Source organism: Puma concolor, chromosome C1 (genome assembly GCF_028749965.1).
Source record: "Puma concolor isolate L17-30 chromosome C1, mPumCon1.1.hap2, whole genome shotgun sequence".
NCBI classification, from domain to species: Eukaryota; Metazoa; Chordata; class Mammalia; order Carnivora; family Felidae; genus Puma; species Puma concolor.
The window spans coordinates 71,232,148-71,254,065 of NC_141674.1; the positions used below are offsets into that span (position 1 = coordinate 71,232,148).

At 43.1% G+C, this 21,918-nt stretch overlaps 1 pseudogene; it reads left to right on the top strand.

The window, feature by feature from the left end:
- Positions 1-10,513: 10,513 nt before the first annotated feature.
- LOC112872067 (large ribosomal subunit protein uL6 pseudogene) lies at positions 10,514-11,093 on the top strand (annotated as a pseudogene).
- Positions 11,094-21,918: the final 10,825 nt, after the last annotated feature.

A 21,918-nucleotide genomic window follows, 5' to 3' on the forward strand; every position in this document is an offset into this window, starting at 1 on the left:
AGCATAATGAGATCATTTCCAGGGGGAATATACAGAGCAGAGGTTATAAACGGACAGCTCAAGGCCAAATACAGCAATAGATATGTTTGGCTTGGCTCACATAATGCTTTTAAAGATTAAAATTTATTGCCAATATTTAAAGGCTGTGGAATGTAACAAAGAAACAAAAGCTCTGGCTTCTCTGAAAAATCAAAAGATTTGGCAACACTGGGCACACATTCTCACATAACCACAATTGGCCGGTTGATCAGCCAGGGTTCCTTTAAAAGGGGCCCCAGCCCACCGCTTCGTCTCCCGGTCCAGCTTCGCTCACTGACACCACCTGTTTGGCCTCTGAAGGCCTGGTTTGCAAGGGAAGGGCTACAAAACAACCACAGGAAGGGCCAGCAGCAGCAGAGCGATGCTCCCCAAACTACACCCAAAGATAGCCACATCCAAATGCCCAAACCTGTGAAGAGGTTAAAGTACATGGCAAAGGGGACAGCAGATGGAATCAAAGTTGCTCAGAGTATCGTGGATTGCCCCTGTGGACCCAATCTAATCGCAAAGTCTTCACACGTGGAAGAGGGAGACAGAAGAGGAAGTCAGAGTGATGCAGCACAAAAAAGACTCAGGCCAGTGTTGCTGGCTTTGAGGATGGATGAGGGCCATGAGCTTCTAGAAGCTGGGAAAGGCAAGGACACAGACTCTCCCCTGGAGTCTCCAGAAGGAAACACAGCCCTGCTGACACCCTGATTTTAGACCTGTGTTGGACTTCTGACCTACAAAATTGTAAAATAATAAATTTGGGTGATTTCAAGCCACTAAGTTGGAGGTTATGACAGCCATAGAAAACTAATATGTGGCTGACAGAAAATTAGTAACCAGGGAAAGAGACTGAGAAAAACCAGACAGGGAAGAACCAGAGGGAGTATAGTTAGATAATCAAGAGAGGACTTATTTTTAAGAAGATCCCATCAAATGACACTGAGATGGCAAATCCGGTTCTGAGGCAAAGGGTGAAATGTACCTATAATGCCCAAGTCTAGGGGCATATCAGAATCACTCAGGAACACTGTTAGAAATATCAGTTCCTAGGGTCCGCCGTGGGCTACTGCTCTAGGCTCTGATACGGAGCCATGTTTAGCCATCTCCGAATGAGATGAACTGGACCTTTACTAGATTAAATGAGTACTTCATGTTCGTTGACTCAGCTCTTACTCTTAAGGCTCCTTGTAGCCTTTTAGCAGAAGAAAACCCATTTGAAATTTAATGCCACATTTTATTAAAGCTATTTATCTGTGTGATTTTTATCCCTATGTGGATAATAAACTCCTTGCAGGCGGTAGGTGCTTGCCAAATATTTGCTGAGTGCATAAATGAAATGGATGTAGCCACTGGAGAACTCTGTTGTTTTCTAAAGCTAGCAGGATGAGCAGAGATCATTTATCTCTTAAGCCTCTATAAATTATACAATTCAGATTATTTATGCATGTTCATTTGTTATATGGGTGAAGTTGTAATTTTCTACTTAGATGCCTAGAATCCTCCACTACTTGTCTGGTCATCAGAACCAGCCAGGATTAATTCTCAGAGGGGCTCCTGGAACAGTGTGACGAGGTGCTTCCATTCACAATCTCATTCCCGAAATGGCCTTAGGTAATAGTACACTATCTTAGATAAAATGAAATCTACCTTTAACCTAATCCTGGGGTTGCAGAGAAAATTCCAGTTCAATACTTACAGAGTGGGCCTAGGAGACTGGCCTCTGAAAATTATTGAGCGAAGAGTACCAGCCTTGGAGTCACAAAGGCCATCCTCCACTTAGTATAATTCTGATGGTCCAGGTGTGACATCAGTGTGGGCCCCGGACACACTGGGTGACAGAGGCCAGGAGCAAATTACCAGGGCCAAGGAGAGTGTTGTGCTGCTATAGTTCCAATGCAGGGGGAAAAAATCCAAAATCTGTTAGCGGAAGGCCAAATTCTGTTACTAGAATTCAAGCAGAACTTTCGGGCAAAAGGGAGAGCCTTGAGCTGAGATCTAGAAAGTGGAGTCTAGAAGATTCTGAGAAACATCCTGCTTCCTAGGAAGAAGGGTTATCAATCAACTGTGCGGAGAGTAATAAGAGTGGCTGACAGAGAGTGCTATATATGCATTCGCGTCAGGGATGTCAAGAATGAGTATGACAGCATTGAAATAGTTGGGACGGAAGCCAGGTTGCAATGAGTTAAGAATATGCTTTTGAAAAGCTCAGATGAAACGGGAAAGTAGGTCAGGGTGCTAGAAAGAAATGCCATAATAAAGGAAGATTTTTATTTTGTTACTATGTGCTTGGTTCTATTTTAAGGATTAAGGGGACTTGAACATACATACTATCTGAGGAAGGGAGAGGCTTAAAACACAGGAAAGAAAATGATTTTTAAAAAAATGGAACAAAGATGGAGCTGAGGTGAAGAGATGGGACCATCAACACTAGGCACAGGTAGACTTAGTCCATAAATATTTATTGAGAACTTACTATGTGCCAGGCACTGTCCTAAGTGCTGGGAATAAACAGCACAGACACAGGCATAGTCCTCCTCTGGTGACACTTGCAGTCTAGAAGAGTGTGCTTTCTTTCAGTCCCCTTTAGTTGTGAGTGACAGAAGCTCAGGCAGCTTAAGAGTAAACGAGAGTTAACTCGTGCAACTGAACAAATCCAGGCATGGCTGCCTCCAAAGATTTATCAAAATATTACGGGATTGTCTCTGTCTCCCACTCTGTTTCCCTTTTCTCATGCAGTCTGTACCCATGTGGTAGCAAAGACAGTGCCCACCATCTCCATCATTATATGGTCTATGAGGCCCAGGGTCTCAGTAAAATAAATAGACCACATCTCAATGTCTCTGCCAAGAGTCTTTGGATTGACTCTGAGGAGGCAAGCTGCCAAAGGGGACAACTCTGAAGATGCAGAGAGGGGAGAATGGGAAGGTTGATATCTAGCAAACTGGTTTTCTTAGAAAATCAGAGGCCAGTGCCTACACAGAGAGGGCAGGGGCAGAGTAAGTTAGGAGGTTTGTGGAGAAGGATTAAGCTTTTTTTTTTTTTTTTTCTGAAATATGAAGATTTAAATGACTGATTCTTTGCAAACACTATAGGTGACATTCCTTGCCTATCAAGCAGATAATGGAAGACACGTACAAATGTATACAGTATGTATAAACACATTAAGTTACTATCACAGAAAGAGAGCACATATATATGCAAAAAAGACTTGTGGTTAATTCTTTCTTTTTATCTCTGAAAGATTTACTTCCTTCTGCCCATTCTTGCTTCAGATCATACGATAACAAAAACAGGAATGGATTTTCTTCCACCGCCCCTCCTGTAGGATTAAGCTTTTGAAGAGGGGTGCCTGGGTGGCTCAGTCTGTTGAGCATCAGACTGTTGATTTCGGCTCAGGTCATGTTCTCACAGCTCGTGAGTTCGAGCCCCACATCAGGCTCTGCTCTGACAGTATGGAACCTGCTTGGGATTCTTTCTCCCCTCGCCCCCCCCCCCCCCCCACCTCTCAAAATAAAGAAACTTGAATTTTTTTTTTTTTAAGGTTTGGGAGAGTAGCTGAGGAATATAGGAAAAGGCACAGACCCTTGACAAAAGGATCATTAAGGGTTAACTGATTTTGAAAACCATGTATTTGTCACGGCCCTAATCTGCACAGTTATACAATTTTCTCTGCAGGCTCAGCCCTGAATAATGATAGCCATGGCCATTTGTGTAGAAAGGCACAGTGAGGAGCCCAATCTTCCTCCCCATTCTGGGGCAATTTGGCTATCAGGCAGACACCCAGGAGCTGTATTGTACAAAGGCTCCGAAGTCTCTCAGGAGAAGTGGGAAAGAAAGACAGAGGATGGACTTGTAGGACACTGACTTTAGGTAATGCGATCCTCCCACATCTCAGGAAACCACCCATTAAGGACAAGACACTCAGTGGGTGGCATGAGGATGCCCAGTGCTTGGATCCCTCCTGGACCCCAGCTCCTTGAAAATGAAAAATGTGCCGCTCGCACTTCTGGCTGGCACCTGGCAAATGCTTCAGGCCCTGCCCCTGATATATTTCTCCACCTTTAAATGGTAAAGGAACGAACTTTTATTATGCTCCCCCCCACCCCAAATTCCTGACACTTTCAGTCTGATGTCTCATTTAGTCCTCTCATCATATTGAGAAGACGGGTATTATTTCCCTAGTAGCATAGAAGAGGATGCTAAACTTGCTCAAGGTGACGCAGCTAGCAAGGAGAGGGCCTGGGGTATGTAAGGCCATGCTTTTTTGTCTGTTATGTGCGCTCCTGTTTTCCATCACCGGGCCTCCTAGAACACGGTTTGCTACACTGGGGCCAAAGATTTCTGAAGGTCTTTGTTGATGAACCTGAAAGACATGCTAGGTGAAATAAGCGAGTCACAAAACAACCAATATGATGATTCCACCTACATGAGGTACCGAGAGCAGTAAGTTCATAGAGACAGATGTCGCTATGTATGTCAAATGTATTCTCAGGGTCTGTGAGAATGCTTTCTTCCTTTAGAGGGCCTTTAATTTGCTTCAGTTCCAGAGACTTTGGCCTGAAGAACTGTGCTCATGTGCGGGAAGACACCTCTCCGTCCTGAGCAGGTGTTGACAGGAACTTCAGGAACAAATCCTAAGCCTGTCATGGTGTGAGTTATGAAGGACACAGGCCACCTGGCTAACCATCGTGGTACCTTTGCCAGGGATATGTTGGAGAGGGATGGCAGTGGCTTCGAAGGAAGCCAGGAAGAGACATGTAAGCTGCGAAGTGGAAAATATCAAGAACGATAATAATTGCAGCAGGAAACAAAACAAAACAAAACAAAACAAAACATCATTGCCTTTCAAAGGGCAAAGTCCAGGGGGCTGGGAGCTTCAGTCTAACACTCGAGGAGGCCCAAACCAAGCAAGTGTCACCCTCTCCCACGCTTGCTCCCAGGACCAATGGAAAAATGAGATTCGAAGGTTAGGGCTACATAGAATGTTACATTTAAAAAGCACCTCTACTTTTCAAAAAAAATCTTTTACTCCTTCCAAAAGCACCTCCAGTAAGGTATTATTAAGGCCATCTTCGAGGGAAAGAAGCAGAGCTTGGAACAGAAGGTTAAAGCAAGATAGTAGTAGGGGCAGAATCAATCACAGGACCTTCCAGTCCAGGTTGCTTCCACTGAGCCCACTTGAAGTACTGAAGACATCTCCTTGAGTTACCTGGTTAATATATTTTCAGATCAATGTGCTCTTTTCTCCTCCTGCAGTGAGTCAACAGATGTTTTACAAAGCAATATTCTGTACAATGGAACAAAGGTCTTTGATACTCCACATTGAGTTAATGGGAAGTTTTCTCTGACTCCTCACCAGGTGAGGCCCTCCCTTAAATAAAGTCAAATACGTAATTTGCTTTCATTGCTGTGGTGAGCACAGTTAAGGCTTTGGAAACAGAAGGAAAGAAAATAAGACTTTGGAAACCACTACATTCGTTAAACAGGGAATGTCCTTCCTTTGGTCCTTCCCACCATGTTTTGTTTTCTGGATGACCCCCCATTAGAGCTGTCCATACCCATCTAGGGCAGAGGCAATGAAAGGGCAGCACCGGGGCTAGCACCACTGGCTGATAGGATTTGTCTGACTTCCACAATCATTGAGAGTTTTTCCCCCATGTGTTTTAAATATTTACTTAGTAACCAATATTTAAAATGTGTTTAAGACAATTTTAAAAAAAAAAATCGAATTTCAGACCCAATTCAAAAACAAACAACATGATAAGAAAATGAGGAAAGATTTGAACAGACATCGTTCCAAAAAAGATATACAAATGGCCAATAAGCACATGAAAAAATGCACAACATCACTAATCATGAGGGAAACAAAAATCAAAAGCACAACGAGATACCACTTCACACCCGTTAGGATAGCTAATTATAGAAGGAGGAGGAGGAGAAGAAAAGAAAATAACAAGAGTTGGTTAAGATGTGGACAAATCGGAGCTCCTGTGTGTCACTAGAGGGAATGTAAAATCAGGTGGCCATTGAGGAAAACAGCATGACAATTCCTCAAAAATATTTAAAATAGAATTACAACACAATCCAGCAATTCTAAATCTGAGCATATTACCCAAAATAAGTAAAAACAAGAACTCAAACAGCTATTTGTCCTCCCATGTTCATAGAGCATTACTCATAATGGCCAGAAGATGGAAGCCACCCAGAAGTCCAATGAGGGACAGATGGATAAACAAAATGTGGTATATGCAAACATGAAACAATGTTCAGCCTTAAAAAGGAAGGAAATTTGGGGCGCCGGTGGGGGGCTCAGTCGGTTAAGCGTCTGACTTCAGCTCAGGTCATGATCTCACGGTTCGTGAGTTCGAGCCCCGCGTCGGGCTCTGTGCTGACAGCTCAGAGCCTGGAGCCTGCTTTGGATTCTGTGTCTCCCTTCTTTCCCCGCCCCAGGCTCACTCTCTGTCTCTCTTTCAAAAATGAATACACTTAAAACTTTTTTTAAAAAGGAAGGAATTCTGACATATGCTACAACATGGATGAACCTTAAAAACACTATGCTAAGTAAAATAAGCCAGTCACAAACAACAAACATGATGATTCCACCTATATGAGGTACATAGAGTAGTAAATTCATGGAGACTGAAAGTCATCCCCATCATATCGTCATATTTTCTGAGCAGGGAACATTCTCCAGCACGTGTTTTTCCTTGGCCTGGATGGTCAGGTAGAAGGCCACTCATAGCACATGCTATCTCACCTGGGACCCTGGTAGCCTGGAGATCATAAATTCCTCCAGCTAGGGCAAGAAACTCAGGAGGACAGTTTCCAGTTCTGTACCTAAGGAGCTTGGAAATCACCATTCTGTCCCAACAACAAGTAAAAAGCAGAACAAACTAAAAAGTAAACAACTCTTCTTGAATACATAAGAGAGGAGAGGACAAGGCAAACCACTGCCCCTAATATTAGAGAGACAGGCAAATGCAGGAAGTCACAGCTTACCTGAGCGGAGACTCTTGAGTGGAAACTGCCATGGGAGCCAGCACCAGGCCAGGAAAACCTGAACTGTAATTAATGATTTAAAGAAGGCTCAATGTGGGCAAGTCTGAGAGTTAATAACTACAGAGGAACCCAGTTTTAAATAAGGCCCCAAACTCTTGTGAATTTTACCCCCAAGAACTTGACTAGGTTATCACAATAAATAGCCAAGAAAAAAATCCCTGGGCTTCCAGCAGGGAGAGGGGAAAGGGAACCATTTTGAAAGAAACCAGAGCTCTCTCTTCTTAACAAGGCCTACTGCAGGTGAAACTAATAAACCAGAAACTGACCTGCTAAGGTTTTATCAGAGCTTAAATGGCCTGGAAGAAGAGAAATACCCAACGCCAGTCCATCCTGTCCCACCTAGGGGGGAAAAACCCTAAGAAATACCTGTGCAATTCCAAGTCCAGAGGCATATGCTCCCTAAGAGACAGAGACTCAATCATAGGACTGTAGAATTTTCCCTTTCTCCCCACACCTCACACCACATTACTAAAGACCTATTTAGAGAAGTTCCTTGGTTCATCGTGCCCAGTAATCAAGAAAAAATCACAAGGCATACTAAAAGGCAAAAAAAAAAAAATTTTTGGAAGACATAGCAAGCATCCTAGCCAGAGGTAGCAGGGATGTGGCAGGAACCAGAGTAGGATTAATATGGTTCAAAGGGATATTTAGACAGCATGAAAGAATGGATGGACAATGTAAGCAGAGAGATGGAAATCCTAAGAAAGGACGAAAAAGAGAAGCTAGAGATAAAAAAAAAAAAACACTAGAACAGAAATGAAGAACACCTTTGGGCTATTAGTGGATTGGACAAAGCAGGGGAAAGAATCTCTGCACTTGAGGATATATCAGTAAAAACTACCAAGACCAAAAACAAAGAATAAAGATTGAAAAAAGTAGAAGAAAATATCCAAAGGCTGTGGAACAACAACAAAAGATGTAACATACATGTAACAGGACCATCAGAAAGAGAAGAAAACTGAGAAAGGAACAGAAGAAATATTTGAAACATAATGACTGAGGGTCAACTGGGGAAATTTCGGACACCAAACCACAGATCCAGGAAACTCAGAGGCCACAAGCAAGATACATGCAGCAAAAAAACAAACAAGCAGGGGCGCCTGGGTGGCTCAGTCGGTTGAGTGGCCGGCTTCGGCTCAGGTCATGATCTCACGGTCCGTGAGTTCGAGCCCCGAGTCAGGCTCTGTGCTGACAGCTCAGAGCCTGAAGCCTGTTTCAGACTCTGTGTCTCCCTCTCTCTGACCCTCCCCCATTCATGCTCTGTCTCTCTCTGCCTCAAAAATAAATAAAAGTTAAAAAAAAATTAAAAAAAAAACAAGCAAATAACAACTCCTACATGTAGGCATGTCATTTTCAAATGATAGAAAATCAAAAATGAAGGAAAAAATCCTTTAAAAAGCCAAAGGGGGGGGGGAATCTTACCTATAGAGGAACAAATATAAAAACTATATTCAGCTTTTCCTCAGAAATCATCTTAAACCAATCACCTAGACCAAACATCTGAAAATTCTGAACCCTACAAAATTAGCATTAATAAAGAAATAAAGATTTTCTAAAAAAAATGGAAGGAATGTGTTGTCAATAGTCCTGCCTTGCAAGAAATGTTAAAGGAAGTTTTTTAGACAGGAGAACGTATATCAGAAACTCAGATCTACGGGCACCTGGCTGGCTCTGTTGGTTAAGCATCTGGTTCTTGATTTTGGCTCAGGTCAGGATCTCACAGTTTGTGGGCTTGAACCCTGCATGGGGCTCCACACTGACAGTGCAAGCCCTGCTTGGGATTCTCTTTCCTTCCCTCACTCTGCCCAACCCTGCTCATACTCTCTCTCTCTCTCTCTCTCTCCAATAAATAAATAAATAAACTTAAAAACAAAAGAAACTCAGATATACATAAAGAACGAGCATCAGAGAAGAAATAAGAAACAGTAAAGATAAAATAAAAACTACTATTTTTTTTCTTTAAAAATTTTTTTATTTATTTTGAGAGAGAGAAAGAAAGAGAGAGAGAGAGAGAGCTATCAGGGGAGGGGCAGAGAGAGAGGGAGAGAGAGAGAATCCCAAGCAGGCTTCATACTGTCAGTAACAAGCCCAACACAGAGCTTGATGTGGAGCTCAATCTCACAAACCATGAGATCATGACCTGAGCCCAAATCAACAGCCAGATGCTTAACTGATTGAGCCACCCAGGCACCCCTATTTTTCTTATTCTTAATTGACCTAGCCAGATAATTGTTTGTTCAAAATATGAATAGCAACCATGTATGCTTATGAATATAGCTTATGGGTGCATATATTCTTATGTATGTATGTAAAATAAATGACAACAATGACACAAGGGAAGGGAAGGAGGAATTAGTATTTTGTTGATATAAGGCACTTGTACTACCCAGGAATTCTAGGCATGGAACTTAACACCTTCACAAAAATTAACTTAAAATGGATCATAGACTTAATATAAAGTGCAAAACAATAAAACTCCTGGATGATCACATTAAAGAGAACCTAGATGACCTTGGACATGGAGATGACTTTTAAATACAAACCAGGGGCGCCTGGGTGGCTCAGTCGGTTAAGCGCCCGACTTCAGCTCAGGTCACGATCTCGCGGTCCGCGAGTTCGAGCCCCACGTCCAGCTCTGGGCTGATGGCTCAGAGCCTGGAGCCTGTTTCCGATTCTGTGTTTCCCTCTCTCTCTGCCCCTCCCCCGTTCATGCTGTGTCTCTCTCTGTCTCAAAAATAAAATAAACGTTAAAAAAAAATTTTTTTTAAATACAAACCAAAGGCACAATCCAAGAAAGAAATAACTGATAAGCTGTACTTCATTAAGATTAAAAGCTTCTGCTCTGTGAATATTATCAAGAGGGGTAACTTTTATTTTTACTTTTTTATTATTATTTTTTGTTTGAGAAAGAGAGAATTTGTCAAGCAGGGGAGAGGGCGGAGAGAGAGAACCTCAAGCAAGCCCCATGCTCAGCATAGAGCCCAATGCGGGACTCAATCTCATGACCTTGGGATCATGACCTGAGCTGAAATCAAGAGTTGGATGCTCAACCAACTGAGCCACCCAGGTGCCCCTATTTTTATTTTTAAAATAATCTCTACACCCAGTGTGGGGCTCGAACTCAAAACCTCAAGATCAAGAGTCACGTGCTTTACTGACTGAGCCAGCCAAGTGCCCCAAAACTTCTGCTCTGTGAAAGGCAATGTGAAGAAAATGAGAAGATAACCCAGAGACTAGGAGTATGCCTTTGCAAAAAACACATCTGATAAAGGACTATTACCCAAAATATACAAAGATCTCTTAAAACCTGACAATATGGAAATGAAAGACCTAGTTACAAACAGGCCAAACACCTTAACAGACACCTCACCAAAGACATAGAGATGGCAAATAAGCATATGAGCTCTTTGCCTCATCTACTGTGAGAATGAAGATCATTCTCAGCAGTCAGTTTACTGACATTCCAGAAAATGTCAACATCACTGTGAAAGGATGCACAGTTATTGTGAAAAGCCACAGAAGAACCCTGCAGAAGGACTTCAAAGCACTTCAATGTAAAACTCTGTCTTCCTGGAAAGAAAAAGAAGAGGTTCTAGGTTGACAAATGGTGGGGAAATAGAAAGGAACTGGCTACTGTTCACACTTTCTGTAGCCATGTACAGAACGTGATCAAGGGTGTTCTATTTGGCTTTCGTTATAAGATGAGGTCTATGTATGCTCACTTCCTCCATCAATGTCATTATTCAGGAGAACAGGTATCTTATTGAAGTCCAAAATTTCCTGGTTGAAGAATACATCTGCAGGGATTGGATGAGACCAGGCATTGCTTGTTCAGTGTCTTGTGCCCAAAAAGATGAGTTAATTGTAGAAGGAAAGGACATTGAACTTGTATCAAATTCAGCTGCTTTGATTCACCAAGCCACAACAGTTGAAAACAAGAATATCAGAAAATTTGGGGATGGATCTATGTCTCTGAAAAAAGAATGGTTCAGCAGGCTGATGAATAATTTCTAAGTTGTCCAGGAACAGAAACAAAATGGTAGATGATCCTTTTTTTTTTTTTAGTTTATTTATTTATTTTGAGAGGGAGAGTGTGAGCAGGGGAGGGGCAGAGAGAGAATCTCAAGCAGGCCCCGCACTGTCAGCACAGAGCCCAACATAGGGCTTGAACTCAGGAACCAAGAGATCATGACCTGAGCCTAAACCAAGAGTTGACCGTTTAACCGACTGAGCCACCCAGACACCCCAGTAGATGATTCCTAAGGCCTATTTGTGATATTTTAAAGATACAATAAAAGCCCTGTATTTTTTTTTAAAGCATATGAAAAGATGCTCCACATCATATGTCATCAGGGGAATGCACATTAAAAGCACAGTGAGATCCTACCACACATACCTATCTAGATTGGACAAAATCCACAACACTGACAACACTAAATGCTGGTGGGGTGTATAGAACAGGAACTCTCAGACATTGCTGGTGGGAAAGCAAAATGTAGAGTCACTTTGGAACATAGTTTGGCAGTTTCCTACAAAACTAAACATACTCTTCCCACATGATCCAGCAATCAGGCTCCTTGACATTTACCCAAAAGAATTGAGAACGCATGTCCACATAAAAACCTACACATGAATGTTTATGGCTGCTTTTCTCAGAATTGCCAAAACTTAGAAGCAACCGAGATGTCCTTCAGTAGGTACATAGATAAATAAACTGAGGTCCATCCAGACAATACAGTATTATTCAGTGCTAAGAGAGAACGAATCATTGAGCCATACAAAGACATAAAGGAAACTTAAATGCATACCACTAAGTACAAGAAGCCAATCTGAAAGGCTATATACTACATGATTCCAACTATGTGACATTCTAGAATAGCAAAACTATGAATATGGTTATTTCCAGGGGTTAGTTAGGAGAAAGGGATGAAAAGGTGGACCACAGAGGATTTATAGGGCAATGAAAACAGTCTATATGATACATGTCATTATGTATTTGTGGAAACCCATAGAATGTACAATGCCAAGAGTGAACCCAAATGGATGATTACCAGAGGGCATGAGGGAATGGGCAAATGGGTGAAAAAGAGTGGGAGATACAAGCTCCCAGTTATGAAATGAGTACATCATGGGAATAAAAGGTATATCATAGGGAATATAGTCAGTGGTATTGTAATAGGGTTGTACCATAACAGGTGTTAGCTACACTTGTTATGAGCATACCATAACATATAAAGAAGTTGAATCACTATGCTGTACCCCTGAAACTAATGTAATATTGTGTGTCAAATGTTCATAAAAAAAAGTGAGCCCTAATGTAAACGATAGACTTTGAATGATTATGATGTGTCAGTGCAGGTTCATCCATTGTAAGTGGCAAGAATGCCACTCTGGTGGGGGATGTTGATAATGGCAGAAGCTTTGCATGTATGGGAGACAGAAAATCTCTGTACCTTCCTCTAAATGTTGCTCTGAACCTAAAATTACTCTAAGAAAGGAAAGTCTTGAAAGAAACCCAGGCGCTGGCTGAGGTCTCCTGGACACGCAACAGCATTGCTGCCAGGGGCACATTACGGGGATGACCCTGGGTTGAGTGGGAGAGGTCAGTTACTCAGTCCCATGTTTGAGGCAGGCACTAAGGCAAAGAAGAGAGGACAAAACACAGAGAATATGGAAGTAGGAAGAAGAAGGAAGCACATCAGTTCAAATAGAGTTTCTAAACTGGAAGAACTAACAAGAGGACAAATTGGGGAGAAGAAAAGCTAAGGGTTAAATGGAAGTCAGAGCTAGGTGCTGGGGCTTGTCTGGTTCCATCTGGACCTCAGAAGTACAGAGTGCCAGCCTGAGTGTGCCAGTCCCATGTGGTTCCTGGGTGCCACCTCTCCCTCGAGACAGCTAGATGTGTCCCTGAAAAGGGAGGAGAACAGCAAACATATCAAATTCCATCCTGGAATATATTTTTGGAATTTTATTTCGTTCTCCAAAACCTGTCAGACAATGCCCACTTCAGTGATGTCATCAAATGATTTCTTCAATAGGCAAAATCATAATCGTAGGATTACAAAGACCATTATAGAAAACTTGGACAAGTTGTACACATAGAAAACTGTTACTAGGGTCTTACACATAGCCAGCATTTGCTAATGTCCAGTAGGCACTGACCTTCCCGCACTGAGCGGTTTCTGTGATTGTAGCAGATGGAAGAGTTGCAAACTCAAGGCTAAGTGTATCCATGGACTGACTTCCTTCTGGCCCTGAATTGACTGACTTAGCAATATAATGTGTGGTAACAATGTGCAAACATGTCATAAATCTTCATATATTCGGCATTTGACTCTATTACTGTGGGCCTTCTGGAAATGGGGATTACTTCCCTGTTAGGCAGTCTTGATGTGGTTTTTGCTTTCCTGAGCTTGTTCGTGTGAACTTGTGCATTTTTATGATGTTAGTACAAACAAGTATATTGATAGGCACTAAGCACCATGTTAATTGTTAACCCAGCCTGGAAAAGTTTCGTAATTTTCTTTGATCTAACAGACATTTCTTTCAATAGAAAAATAAAAGTTAGAAGTAAAAAGCATTATGTGTTAAGATTAGTTGAGAAAGAACATTCAGTTGGGAGCTTTCATTAAATTAATTTTAATTAAGGGGTGCCTGGGTGGCTCAGTGGGTTGAGGGTCCGACTTTGGCTCAGATCATGAACTCGCGTTTCGTGGGTTGAAGCCCCGCGTTGGGCTCTGCGCTGACAGCCCAGAGCCTGGAGCCTGCTTCAGATTCTGTGCCTCCCTCTCTCTCTGCCCCTCCCCTGCTCACATTCTGTCTCTCTCTTTCTCAAAAATAAAGATGAAAAAAAATTTTTTTAATTAATTTTAATTAAATACTACTGTTTTGAAATCCAAAACCAGGACCAGAAATTTCGCAGAGGCCAATGGGCTATACACAAGGAGAGCTGTGCCCCGAAAGTTGAATAATGACTTAAGATTCCCCAAAATACTGAGCTGCTTTATTTACCTCGCTAACAAATACTGAAGAAAATTAAGATGGAACCTATTTTTCTTCTAAAATTGGATGGCTCCTCAGTAAATCAGGAAAGAAACCTGTGATGCATGGTCAGGGAACAATGAGGCAAGGACAGATGTACTGATTGAACAGCTACTTTGTGCTGGGGGTTTCGGTAGGTTCTGAGGGAAGTGCAGTGGAGAGAGAGGGTTAGGTTAGGGAGATGGGACAGGCAGTTCTCTGATATCCAAAACTGCCTGGGCACCTCCATGGCTGAACTTTCTGGGTTCATCACTTCCTTCCCTACTTCTCTGGTTTCAGTAAAGCTCTGTTGCTTGGAAACTCACACAGAAGGTGAAGTGGGAGTGTTGCAAACCAACCTATCATAACACTGTTTTTATTACCTTTATGGCAGTTCAAGGTGAAAGACTATATTTAGCCTTGTCTTTTGCTTTCTCCGGGAAATTCCAGACGAGTGCAGAGAAGCTATGAAGTTTCTCTTGTCTGTTGGTGGGACCCTGTGCTCTCACACTCTGATCTGCAGGAAGCCTGAGGTCCAGAGGGCCATCTTCTCTAGGAAACGAATAGTCTAGGAGCCATTTATGAAACAGGGCATGACTGCCATTCCCTTTATCTCCTCTTAAGTTCCACAGTATAACCTTAGATATGGGAACCTATTTTTTTTTTTTTTTAACATGAGTTTTACATAAAGAGATGGCTGGTAGCTATTTCCGGACCAATTTATCTGCTGTTTTGGGAACCCTCTTCAAGAAAAAGACATGATCTGTCTGACATCCTTCACCCACCCACTCCACATTCTCTTTTCTGATGAAAAATGTGCTGTGGTAAAACTCCCTTTGCATCAATCTTAGGCTTGAAAGGCCATCAGGCTAACACAGGACGCTGTACTTTCCCATAACAAGAAAATAAGCAATTTGGGTCTTTTTAAGTGAATGAAAACAATTCCACACATTTTTTTTCGGAAATAACAAAAAACTGGAAGGGAGTCCCAGGGAAGAGCTAGCAAGCATTGCCAATATGCCAAAGCCCCATATACTTAACAGGAAGAAGGCATTTGATCCTTTCTCCACACCACTGCATATCTGGATTCCTGACCTTGATCCTGCTTTATTTATTTGCTGTCTTTCCCATGTCAGGTTATAAATCATCATTCACTTCACCCCAACCTTGCCAGAAAGTGTCTCTAGTTCCATAAAGCACACCGTAGATGGCTTTCCCGTTAAGGGCACAGGGCCTCAGTCAAAAGGTCTGGATTTGAGACCCGTGTCCATCATGTACATGCTATGTAACCTCGAGCAATGTTATTAACACTAGCCTGTTTCCTCATCTGTGAAATGGGGTAACAGTAGTACTTACTTCAGTTTCCTCATCTATAAAAAGGAAATAATGATGTGACACATCTCACTGGGTTAGCGCAAAGAAGAAATGCAGTGAATGAATGCAAGGCTCACAGTACAGAGTACGGTATAGAGCAGGCATACAAGGATGATGACATATTATGAAGATGGCATCTAGAAAATGACTTTCATTTGAGGGTGGGTGGGACACAACAACACAGAATGAAAAGAGCTCTCCTCTGGCCTGTATGCACAGACTAAGAAATGCTTAAAAGGCCTTGCTACAGATGGCCTAAACTAGCTTTATTCCCCAGCGGTCTCTGAACCTCAATGTCCCATAAGCAGCTCAGACTCTATATATTCACACGTAGGTCATCTTAACTCTTTTTGACTCTCATGTCAACTATGTCCATCCTTCTGTATGTATTGATTCTTACCTGTCCCTCCTGCAAATCAGGACTCACTCTGAGGCCTCCCTCCTTCATCCTCTGCCTCCCTAGCCATTTCACCTTCTGAAAATACCCTGAACCCATCATCCGTGGCACCTCTTGATCGCCACTGCCTTACATTTTGCCTCCTCCTCTCTCTCCTACACTATTCCATAGCTTCCTAGCCACTTTTTCTCCCCAATCTCTTTGCCCTCTGCTTTACCCTATTCCACCCTTACAGTGAACATTCTAAAAAGCAATTTGGTCATGTGACCTCTCTAACTAAATCCCTGCAATAGCTCCCTATTAATGAAAGGATTATCTCCAAACTCCTTGGCCAAGCATATAGCCCTCCATGCTCTGGCTCTCCTTTCCTGTGCCAACCCCATTCCTGCCAGTCTCTCATGAATGCCCTACAGTCCAGCAATGGCAAACTCTTCTGACCTCAAGAAGATTGTGGTAGCCACACTCCAAGATGCTCCCCAGTGATCTGCACCTCCTGGTGTTCATGCCCTTATGAAGCCTTCTCCCCCACTGTCTCAGAGTTTCTCTGAGTGACCAATAGAATGGCACAGGTGGTGCTATATCACTTCCGAGATGAGTTTATAAGTGACTAAGGCTCCTATCTTGAACTAACTCTCTCTCTCAGATCACTTGCCCTCAGGAAACCACGTCATGTAAATGACTCTATGGAAAGGCCCACGCGGTGAGGAACTGCAACTTCCTGTGGACAGTCATATGAGTGAGCGGGGTACTGCTTGTCCAGCCCCTTCAGATGACAGTGGTCCCAGCCAACGTCTGAGAGCAACTCCATGAGAGACCATAAGGCAAGACCATCCAGTCAAGACTCTTCCAGATTCATGATTCTCAGCAGCCATGTGAGATCGCAGACATTTATTGTTGTAAGCTGCTAAATTTTGAAGTAATTTGTCAGCAACAGATAACTGACGTAAAAGTCGTCCTCATTTATACCTCCTATCCCTTGCATATTCCTTTATACATGGTACCTATTGTCCATTCCCACGATGTAAGCCTCAGCAGAAAAGTAGCTTATTCCATAAAGCTGTCCCACTCCATCTCCACACCCTGTCTGGTCTGTCATTTGTGCTTACATAGCATCTGGTATGTATCTCTACTTTGGCACCTGTCATACTGTCCTGTGTGGTGGACTGAACAGTGATCCCTAAAGATGTCCATGTCCTTATCCCCAGAACCTATTCATTTTGCCTTGTATAGCAACAGGGACTTTGCACGTGTGATTAAGTTAAGGATCTTGAGATGGTGAGATTATCCTGGATTAGGTGGTTGGGTGGGTGTCATCACAAAGATCCATGTAAGAGGGACCCAGGAGGAGTCCAAGTGAGAGAGATGGCCAAGGATGGTGGAAGCAGAGACTGGAATGATGTGCTCTGAAAGAGGGAGTAGGGAGTCACAAACTAGGAATATAGGCAGCCGTGAAAGCTGAAAAACGCAAGAAAATGAATCCTCCTCTAGAGCTTCCAGAAGGGACACAGCTTCCCGACACCTTGATTTTAGTCAAATAAGATCCATTCTGGATTTATGATCTCCAGAACTGTAAGAGAACAGATATGTATTTTAAGCCACTAAATTTGTGATCATTTGCTATAGCATCAATAGGAAGCAAATACATGCTGTGTTTGTTTGTTAACCACCTCTGCCCCCACATAGTTACAATTTTTCTCATGATGAGAATTTTAAGATCTACTTTCTTAGCAACTTTCAAATATACAGTACAGTATTATTAATTATTGTCATCATTCTGTACATTATATCCCCATGATTTACTTCTCTCTTTTTTTTTTTTTTTAATTTTTTTTTCAACGTTTATTTATTTTTGGGGGGACAGAGAGAGACAGAGCATGAACGGGGGAGGGGCAGAGAGAGAGGGAGACACAGAATCGGAAACAGGCTCCAGGCTCTGAGCCATCAGCCCAGAGCCGATGCGGGGCTCGAACTCGCGGAGTGCGAGATCGTGACCTGGCTGAAGTCGGACGCTTAACCGACTGCGCCACCCAGGCGCCCCATGATTTACTTCTCTTACAACTGCAAGTTTATACCTTTTGACCCCTTTGCCACCTATTCCCCCAATACCCTACCCACCGCCCCCCACCAGCCCCTGCCTTTGGTAACCACTAAACTTTACATTCTTTTTTTTTTTTTTCAAACTAATTCCTCAAAATCTATGGTGTGTTTTACATTTCAATCCAGTTGACTACATCTCAAGTGGTGCCACCAGTGGTCACCTCGTTGGACAGCATAGCTACAGAGCTTTACAGGCCTTTGTAAGGACATTGGTTTATACCCATAGGAAGTAGGGAGCCATTACAGAGTTTTGAGCACAGGAGTGACATAATCTAACTTATATTTTAAAGGATCACTTTGGTTGCTGTGTTGAGATAGCCTATAAGGGGTGAGCTGAGAAGCAGGGAGGCAGACAAGTTGGAAGGTTATGGTGGTAATGCAGACAAGAGGTGGTGGGGTCCGGTGCTCCTGCAGCTTGTTGCACCCATGAGCGTGGAATCTGTCACCCTGGAGTGGAACTGGGGACAGAGAAGCGTGCCGGGCTCCGGCAGAGAGCTGCGGCTCGCCGTGCTGCGGGGCAAAGCTCTCAGGACAGACCCGGTGGTGGCACGGCTCGGCTGGGCGCCCAGCGAGCGCCACACCCCCACACTCCCTTCCCACAGATGGTGGGGGTCCCACCCAAGGGGTAATGGTGGAGATAGAAGAAAGGGTTGAACTCAGAACATATTTTGCAGAAAAGCCAACAGGGTTTCCTGACTCACTGGATGAAGTATGAGAGAGAGAGAGGAGTCAAGAATGAGACCAGTGGAAAAAACGCTGTGAATGTTTCCATGGGTTTTAATCACTTAACGTCTCTGCACTTAACTTTTCTGAGGCTGCCTGCCTTTTCTCTGTAACAAGGAGGCAACACCATTCTAAGAAGACGAGCCCCAGGATCAGAGGCTATAGGGCAAAAGTGTGCCAGGTGTGCCTGGGAAGACCAGTGTGGTTGAAGAGGAGCGAACAAGGAGAGAAGTAGTAGGGATGTGGTTGGACAGAAAGGTAACAGGATGTGGGTTATAAAGGAACCATGTTGCTCTCCCTTCAATTTCAGGGAATACAGAGCATAACAAGTAAACTCATCAAAAAAACGAAACGTATGCCACCATGCTATGGTTAAAAACTCGGCTTCAGACTTATCTAGGCCAAAACAGTCTATTTTTGCAGTCGTTTTTCTTTTCTTTTCCACAAATTCAGTTCATCTAATATATATAGAAGGTGTAGACAATATGAGCAACGGAGCTCTTTTGATTTGCTGCAGAATGAGAACGCTGTTCAGAGGCAGAACTGCCATGAAGGTAATGAAGCTTAATTATGAAGCCTCTTCCAAGGCTCTAGACTTGATTTTGTATTCAGACTTTGTTTTATCCTTAAAGAAGGCTTCTCCCCAAATTGGATACACTTCAGGTTCAACAGAACCTAGATCTCCTACTTAGGAAAAACATTTTATCTCAGACGTCTCTTGGGAATAAAAATAACTGACTTGGGTAAAAGCAGGGAGGACTTGGACACGCCTTTTGTTGAGCACACCTGGCCTGGACCAGTCATTATGCCATACCCACTCAGCTTCTGCCCTTTGGAAAGGTACAGTTAAATAAGAGAATTATGTAGGAGGATTTATGTTTGTCCTGCCCAAGTCTGTTGATCATAAAATCAGGTGTGTTGCTTTTAAAAAGCATAGATTCCTGGGCCTTACCCCAGATCTACTGATTCGGTGTCAGGGGGTAGGGCCCAGGAATATTTACTTGAAGAAAGCTCCATCCATGGGCCCCAGTGTGTTATGGCCTCGAAAACATCATTTTGAAATAATAAGATGTAACTCTGGGAGTTCCTGGGAGGAAAAGCAGTCTTGGTCCCAAAAACTGGGTGGGAGAGTTCCTGAACTGTTCACTATTCAGAGACACAGTCAATCACAGACTCACAGTTTGGGCAGCTATTCCTGCACCCTTGAAGGTGCGCCCAATAAAATGAAGGGCCAGCACGGGCTACCTGAGACCAGGTGCAGATGAGAAGAGATGAACTCCATGATGATGCCCTCAGGTGGCCTTCAAGAATGTGGTTGTGTTTCTCTCTCAGGAGGGGCCTTTGGCCCCTACAGGGACCTGCATGGGAGCAGTGGGAAAGTTTGCCTTTCTCCTGGACTTCCAGTTTCCATGCTGAGTGGCCTGATCTGGCTGGGCCACAAGGAGAGGCTCGGGAGAGTGAGGCCAAGGACCTTTGCTTACATGACAGAGCTGCAGTTAGGAGAGGCAGAATGATGAGCTACAGGTACCCAACCAGCAGGCTGACAAATCTGGGATGGTATAAGTCTGAAGGTGTCCTCAGGGGCAACTCTTTCTTTCCCTTTTGACTGGAATAAAAAGTTTGTTTTGCTCTAGGAAAGAATGAGGCCAAAACAGAGCATCCGTGCTGAGAAATGGAAAGAGAAGGAATCCTGACGACAGGACATGTCCCTTTCTGAGGCCAGCCCTGCCTTTCTTCCCCTCACTCGTATGAATCAGTAAATTCTCTCTCTTTTTTTTTATTTTATTTTTTTTACATTTATTTGTTTTTGATAGACAGAGACACAGAACACAAGTTGGGGAGGGGCAGAGAAAGAAGGAGACACAGAATCCGAAGCAGGATCCAGGCTCCGAGCTGTCTGCACAGAGCCCGACGTGGGGCTCGAACTCATGAACTGTGAGATCATGACCTGAGCCAAAGTCGGGCACTCAACCGACTGAGCCACCCAGGTGCCCCAGTAAATTCTCTTTTTTGCTCGAGATAGTTTGAGTAAGCATTCTACTTGTGTATGTGAAGTGTATTTTGTGTGTGAATTTTATTTTGCCTTATTTCATTTCATTTTCTTCTACTTTTGTAAATACATAGGAATAACTGGAAGAATATTTACTGCACTGTTAGCAGGAGATAAGATTGGGGAATTCTTATGGTTTGAGACTGGTTACTGATGATGGGCACGTATTATCTTCATAATAAAATGCTAAATGAAAAAAGGAAAGGGAAGAAAGTCACTGAATGGACGAGATACTCACCTGCCCCCAAATCCCTGATTTTCTTGGCAGAGAGGGAAGAGAATTAGAGGCATAAAATAGAATATTTTTTGCTGTTATCCAATCAATACTATATTGATTGAGATAGTAAGTCAGGGAGAAATAGACAGACTTAGTTACATATAACTAAGAGAGCTTGCGTCATAGGAAATTAAATGTTCAGAGCCTAGCCAGTCAATGAAAATACAAAAAGAGATAAAAAGTGACCATTACCATTTAAATCTCTCGGTTTAGGGGTAGGAAAGGTGGGTTGGGGGGGGGAGGGAAGGGAGGGGGAAGCAGTATCCTACTCGGGGCTTCTCTCCAGAGGTGCCAATTAGAGACTGGGACCCACTGACCAGAACACAGAGGGAGTCTCTGTAGGTGCTCTGAACTTGCAGCATGACCATTTCCAGTTACATGGGGTGCCCAGAAGCCCTCATGAAACAGTCACTTTAAAAGGACGATGATATTACAAGAGAGGGGGTGGAAAGAGCTCTTGCAGAAGAATTAAGAGGAGTCAGCAAGTCATGGGGAGTTACAAAGGTTAATCCAGAAGCAGAAGTTCTCCCTGCCAACTGAGATGGTATGGAACCCAAGGGAGTGGCTTTAATGAACTCTGTTAACTCACTCAAAAGACTCAGAGTAAAGGAGATCCCATGGCTTCGTATATCATTAGGGAAGCAACATAAATATATATATTTCCTCTGATTCACAGTACATCAGCTTCTAGGGATTAATAAAAGAAAGTTTAAATCTCTCAGTAACAACTCACACATAACCACAAATGTTGCAAATCTGTCATGTAGCAAGGAATCTGAGATGGGTTGATACGCTAGGACGAGTGTACCAGAAAGAACATGAGGTGAAAGGGACTGAGTCAGAGGCAGTATCAGCTTCTATTTTCAGAAAACAGCCACCCTGGACACAAACCAA